We start from the raw sequence: 7,462 nt of genomic DNA on the forward strand, positions 1-7,462 counted from the left end.
CTCTCTCTCTGTCTCCCAGAATTCCATTCTTTTCTTCTGAAACTCTCATGTATTCCTTCCTGCCTTTTGCTCATGGGCCAATAGTATTCATTTGTCAAGTGAAGCTTCCATGCATTGCACAAGAGACTCTACAGCAGGAGGCTTTGAATATGTCAGGTGACCTCTTCTACTGGAAATGACCTGTCTAACCAATTGAGGTTCTTAGAGATTAAAAAACAAACAAACAAACAAACAAACAGAAAAACCAAATCAAAACCCAACAATCCAGCAACAACAACAAATCACTGTCATTTCCTATGACACAGAGAAGAGACAATTCTTGTTGTTTGGACAGAAGCGGAAATACCAACTCTTCAAAAGATTTCTAGGCTGCAAGTCTTCCCTGTAGATACTGCGTTTCCAATCTCACAACTGAGTGAGGAAATGAAAGACAGAAGAAGGGGAACAAGTAAAGACAGAAGAGGGGAGAAGAGTGAGAAGGAAGAAGAGAAAAGCAGTAGAAAAAGCAAGAGAAGAAAGAGGAAGAGAAAGGAGCCTTCTTCATACCACAAGAAATGACAATTTGATTAGAGCCTGTGCTGCCTACAACCAAATTCCAAACTCATCCAGTTGACTGGTAAAGGATATGAAATAAAATGTTTGTGTCTGAATTGACCTCCAGATGTGGCTACTTATCCATGCATTACCCAGCTGTTCCTGGAGGGATCATGGACAATGGTCATCATCCCATCTGCTGTGTGGCTACCATATCTAAGAAGATACCTCGTCATGTGGAGATGTGTGCTGGGATCCAGTCCGTGTACTTCCTGAACTCCAAAAGAAATTGAGGACACAATTGGAGCAGTAATCGCTTTTTGCAATATGTCAAAATATCATCTGTCAACAAAGAGCTGACAGGCTGAAAGAAAGGCAGAAGAAAACAGGTGAGACAACTCGCAGAGACAGAGAGAAAGGAACTCTGGGAAAAGTCAGGCTGAAGAGATTAACCATCAAGTTGAGGAAGTTGAATATATGAAACTGAGAAGAAGGAACCAGCCTCATCTCAGAGATAGAACAATATAAACAGGTTAACTTAGTTATAAGATAGTTGAAGAACAAGCTTAGCTAAGGAATAGGCATTGATGCTTAAGTAAATGAACTTCTGTGTCATTATTCTGGAACTGAGGCAGACACAGAAAAGCCCAAATGGTTACACAGTCTACTAACTTCTTCATCTTAGGATAGTGTGGCACTGCTTGAGGAATCTCCGTGGGACAAATGATCCAAGGTTAATTAGACAAAGATATTGCAAGTGATATGTATGTAGCCATATATTCTCATAATCATACTTTAATGGAAGAGAGTTCTTATACTGTAGATGACTCTTTATCCACTTGCCACAGTGATATTCCATCTCTGATAAAAATGAATCTTTTGTTCTTTCCCACAAAATGTTTGCTGCTAAAAAGTAGGCTTTAAGTCAATGCCCAAAGCCAGTACAAAGGATAGTACCTCACAGCTCCATTTCTGTTTTCCAGTATTCAGGGAAGTCAAACATGCAGGATCGAGGCTTCTCTGATAAAAACTGTTCCTTATTAAGGAGAGACTTGGCATCATTTGCCACAATGAACTTGTTTCAATGAAGAGACTTTTCCAATAGTAAGTCTTTCTAAAGTAAAGGCCTGAGGCAAGTGGTCCCCTAGTAACACAGGAAATATATTCAATATAATTCAATAGTTTTTCTTTGACAAATATATCTTTGTTCTTTGTAAACACATGGAGAGACTTAAGGTGTGCCTTGATTTCATTTATAGACACACTGAAATCCTTGGCAATATTTTCCAGTGAGGCTTCATCTAGCCCAAAGTAAGACCTGTAGAGATTCAAGGTCTCCTCCAACTTCTGTATTTCATCTCTGATGAAGCCCCTGAGTGGAATGGTGACCCATACTCCAGACTTCAGGGCATCCAGCTTTGTGTGTTGGTATGGAGTTCTCTTCATGGTAGTCTCGACCACCCCAGTGGGGGCTGCACCTTCTTCTTCATCCCTCACTACCCTCAGGGCATTGATAAAGCTGGATTTCCCTGTCCGTATTTCTCCAAATACAGCAATGTTCAGTGGGGCATTGTCAATGTTTCTCAGAGCGTGACTTATTGCAAACAGTGCTCCTTGAAGGTTCTTCCAGATTGGATTCAATCAAGGTGATGGTTTCCTCAGAGAGAAATTTACTTTCCTTCTTGAAATTCTTTAAAAATTTTTCAAAGTTGAATGCCAAAAGTTGAGCAATTAAAGAAGGTCTGCTAGAGGAATCCATGCATATAGTTGTGTGCAGTAGAGGATGCTGAGTAGAGAAGAAAAGAGAGACACTCATTATTAATGGAGCAGGGCAAGGGCTAGGAGTTTGTTCTTATGGTATAGAGGGACCTCAGCCGCTGATATCATTATAACATCTTCCTTTCTCTTCCTGGCTGATGGCTCCATCTCTGTTCTGAAGGTCACATGCCCTCATTCACTCCTTACCTTCTGTGCATTCCCTCCCTTGTCCCATTCACAATCAGCTTGTTTCATTTAGCTTCCTACACTGGTTTTTACTCCTTATTTTAAGTTGCCTTTGCATTCTGTTTACTCCTATTATAGGTTGTAAAATCCTTAAGGGCATAGATCAAGGCATCAAAAGCTTCAATCAAAATATCTCACAGAAAGATTCCCTGCCTCTATTGAGTTCTTAGTGCATTGGTTTCTAGGCCTCATGACCTCCAGTCCCTTAGCACAGCCCTTCCAGTTCCTCCTGTATCTTCTATGAATAAAGGAAGAAGGGGCATAAGGTTGGGAGCTGAAAAGATTCTTGACATGTCCGCTAGTTGGTTGGATACATTATTATATACATGTAATCAGCTCGGTTTTAGCTGTGAAGAAGATTGAAATCTTTTTCTTTGTAGGAAATTGGATGTAACTGTAAGTAGTCATATTAAGACAATAAAGCCAGTCTCATAAAGACAAATAGATTTTCTCATTCACAGAGCTTAGATTTTGTATAAATGCATGTTGTAAATATTGCATGAAAGTGGAAGTAAACCTGTCTGGGGAACAAAAGAACTGAGGGCAAACTCATAACATCCAATGTGTGCTTGTTTGAAACTTCAAAAGTAGTTGTTAAAAAGAATCATTTAAAAGGAGATATTTCTTTATGTGATCCCTTATATTTCAACAGAGGAGGTAGGGGTTCACCTCAGTTACATGAGAGTCCCAAGAAATTCCTTGTATGTTCTTGTTTTCTAGTGTTCAGTTTACAAACTTGAACAGAGAGATGAGGGAAACATCTCTCTCCCAACCTCTCCCAAAAATTGAAAATCTCAAGTGGATACAGAGGAACGTCAGGAAAAAAGGAAGAAACGTAGGAAGATGCTAAAGAAGACACTAAAGAAAGGTTTTTTTTTAAAGTTAAGAAACCTGAACTAAAAAGTATTTTCATCAAAGCCCTTCTCTGAGGAAGCATCAGTTTTTCATGCAGAAGAAACAGGATAAAGGTCAGATGTGTTTCCTTTAGGAATCCACATATTACATATAAGTCCATATATTAGATATTTTGGACATTTAGGCCACATTGATTTTTTGTCTGATACTTCTATTTAATTATAATCTTAGAAGGACAGTAAAAGTATATTTAATAAATTGTGGAAAGCTAGACTTCATGATAGCTATGACTGTAGATCACAGTTTATCAATATTGATACTAAAAAGATCAGAACTTTGGGGTGAAGGGTATAAATCCATGGCCGTATTCTTTTCTTTTGATGTTAAAAATGCACACAGAACTTTAGAATTAGAGTTGGAACAGAAGGAAACTGCAGGCAATCAGGTGAGATGGGTTTCAGTTTGCTCGAACATTCTGATGTATGAATATTTCAATACAGAAGCCTGAGGTATCCAAAATTCTATTCTTGAGCCAATCATCTTGTTAGAAACCATGTCACCAAAAAAAAGTAAAGTAAAGGAGGGCATCAATGTAGATCCTACAGTCACTAGGAATAATGTATTCCCACGGTAATAATTTGGGAAATTGTATGAGAAGCTGCATGCATGTGTGTAGGTGCACAGTTGTATAGTATGAATTCCAGAGGTCTACCCATCTTTGTCTCTCTGGTGCAGGGATGCCCACATTTGATTTACAAGTAGAAGCAATATTTAGGAACTCCTGGTAATTGTGGCTACAGAAATGAATTCAAATTCATGTACGATGCATTATTTATACCCTACTATTTATGTCATAGTTGTTTGCAGTGTATAAGAGTCTCAGTCTCCTGTGACCATCTCAAATAATGGTTCTTCTTCTTCTTTTTTTTGGGTTTTCGAGACATGGTTTCTCTGTGTAGCCCTGGCTGTCCTGGACCTCACTATGTAGACCAGGCTGGCCTCGAACTCAGAAACCCACCTGCTTCTGTCTCCCAAGTGCTGGGATTAAGGGCGTGCGCCACCACCATCCATCTCCAATAACGGTTCTTAACAATTCTGATATGAACTGAGCCAAAACTCAGTAGATGACACTCACTAGATGGAATATTGATTTGGGCAGGCAGAAATAAACCTAATATTACATAACAACCCAACCTCCTTTTCACTTTCTCACTTTTCAGGAGAATTTTCTAAATAATTGCATCCCATATAAGTGGTAGATATTTCCATTGAGAAGCACAAATTGCTACACAGAACAGCATAACTATTCAGATTAGACAAGGCAATAATGCACACAAGGGATCATAAATCTCTAATAAAAGATTCCAAAGAGGGCTTGAAAGATGTCTCAGCAGCTGAGTGCTATTCTAGAGGTCCTGAATTCAATTACCAGCAACCATATGGTTGCTCACAACCATCTATAATGCGATCTGATTCTCTGTTCTGAGTGTATGTGAAGACTCATATACATACAAATAAATGTATAAATGAATATTTAAAAAGATTTCAAAGAAATTGTAGTACATTAAATTTCTGTCAAATACTTCATAAAGAAAGAAAAAAAATCTCAGTCACATGAGAGGTGAGAAATGTTGAAGGAGGAAATGTATCTGATGAACAACAGAGCATGCATGATAGGAACATGAAGAAGGGACTTTTGAGGGTAACAGGGAACTAGATAGATAAGGGAGGGGCATGACAGAGTTCAGTAGGCAAAGGAATGAATGAATAACAGATAAGAATGAATGAAAAGGTATAATGACATACATGTATGGAAATGCCATAATGAAACTCATTGTGCGGATGTGCACCTAAAGTGTAATGAAGTAGAATAAACCTCAATGAAATCCAAGAAAATACTGATGAGTGAAATTAAAATGAAAACCTAAGATTTACAGGAGAAATTCACAAATGTAAGATTTAGAAAAAAATTTTAAAAGTTCATTTACAATAGACACAACACACACATTCCAGATAAGAAGACAGAATAAGAAGGTAGGAAGAAAGGAAGGTAGAAATCAAGCAAGAAAGGAAGCAATCAAGTTTCAATAAGTAACCAATGAAGTGAGATGCTCCAAAGCAGAGATGAAAGACATCTCAAAGTAGACAACAAAAGATTCTAAGATTCCCGTGTTTATAGTTTATAAACATTCACATAGTCAAGCTGTCCATGCTTCACAAGTGATCTACAGACTCAATGCAACCTCAACTAAAACATCAATGCCATTTAGAATAGAACTGGACTGTGGAATCACAAATCTTACATGGGAACAGAGAAGAGTGCAAATAGCCAAAACAATATTTGTCAAAACCAACGGGGCTAGGAGTCACGGTAATACCTAATTTCAAGGCATAACACAGAGCCACAGTGACAAAAACAGCCCAATAGTGTGAAGACAGGTCCCTAGACCAACAAACTGACAGGAAGAGCAAAGCCAGAAATATATTCATAGCCATACAGCCAACAGAATAGATCTACAGTCAATCAATGTCTATGCAAGATTTCCAAATACTCATACTGCATAAAGGGCACATGGTTTGAAGAACGGAACTGGGCAAACTGGACATCAGGCAAGACTAAACCTTGACACTCACCCTTCACCCTATACAAAATCCAACCCTAATTGGGCGAAAAAGCTTAATATAAGAAGGAAACCTTCAAGCTCTTAAAGGGAAATGGGTATGAAAAACTTCATGAGAAATTCCCACATGGGGTCCGCAAAGCCTATGCAAACTGACAAGTAGCATTCCATCTAACTGAAACAGTACTTAACTACAAAGCAAGTAAACACCACAGTAATGAGATGATTTACAATGAAAAGTCTTCAGAGTGCATCACGTAACAGTCTCAACTAGAGAGACTCCAGCATGTCAACAGGTGCAGAAATTGAATATGACAAAATTCATCAGAGTCACTTTGAAACATCTCAATCAAGTGAAATAGAAAGGTGCTTTCTGGAACAACAGTGGAAACACTAATTTTTCCCAGGAATTCCTCTGAACATAGAGAGGTGTTAGAGTTGAATGAACTCACTTTCTCTGTCAAAAGCTCTTCATTACTGAGAATAATTTTAACATTGTTTGCAATTGTGTCAATGAAATAATTTTGCAAGTGGAAAACCTTTGAAAAGTAAGGATGTCTAATGTAGTTCAAGTGTTTATCTGTTATGGCTCATCTGAGAGCAAATGTGGAGACTTAATGTTTGCCTTGAGTTCCTCCAGTGTCATATTCAAAACCTCAGTGATTTTTTCCAGTGATGCCTCATCCAGGCCAAAGCAAGATCTATAGTCTTTCAAAGTCTGTTCCAACATCTCTAGGTTATTTTGGGTCAATTCCCTGAATGGTATGGTAGCCCATGCTCTTGGCATCATGGATTTCTTCCAGATTTTTTGTTTCAGCACATCCTTCTTCTGGTCTATGGTGGAATCCATAACAATTGGCAAAGTGATCATGAACATGTGGCGTTTGTAGGCTGGGAGCGCGCTCAGAAGGGTGGTCTCCTATACCTCACCACACACACCCATAGAACATATTCTCATTCTCTTCATCTTTTTATAAACACATTGGTGCTGAGACTTGGCTCTAGAAATTCTGCAGGTTTGCATCCCACCCCAGCTACCACAAGAGATCCATGTTTGCTAGCCTAAAACTGGTAAGCCCCCCATCCCTCAGTGGTCAGAGTAACTGTTCTCATGGTCCCAGTGGAGAGTTTGTGAGCTCAGAACTACCCCTGTGTTTTCCTTGAGGGTGGGAGACATTTAGTCTTTCACTGGCCTTCGTTCTAGGACTTATTCCCTTGAGTGAGATGCCCCACTCCCTTTGAGATGTTTCTTTCTTACAGGTTAGAATTTCAGGCCAGGCCTGGACAAACTGCTGTCTCAGGAGCACTGGCTCCAAGCGTTAGTGGTTAGTCCTCAGTCCCCACGTGTCTTTCCCAGGTGTCAGTCTTTTCAGCGCCTGGTTCCTATTTACTGGGATGTCTTGGTCTAGTTCACAGTTAACAGAGAATAATATCTTTCTATATGGCTA

At 39.1% G+C, this 7,462-nt stretch overlaps 1 pseudogene; it reads right to left on the bottom strand.

Annotated features, from left to right (window-relative positions):
• Positions 1-1,311: 1,311 nt before the first annotated feature.
• Positions 1,312-6,933, bottom strand: LOC114635445 (annotated as a pseudogene).
• Between the last annotated feature and the right edge of the window lie 529 nt (positions 6,934-7,462).

This window comes from Grammomys surdaster, unplaced genomic scaffold (genome assembly GCF_004785775.1).
Source record: "Grammomys surdaster isolate TR1022 unplaced genomic scaffold, NIH_TR_1.0 104347, whole genome shotgun sequence".
NCBI lineage: Eukaryota > Metazoa > Chordata > Mammalia > Rodentia > Muridae > Grammomys > Grammomys surdaster.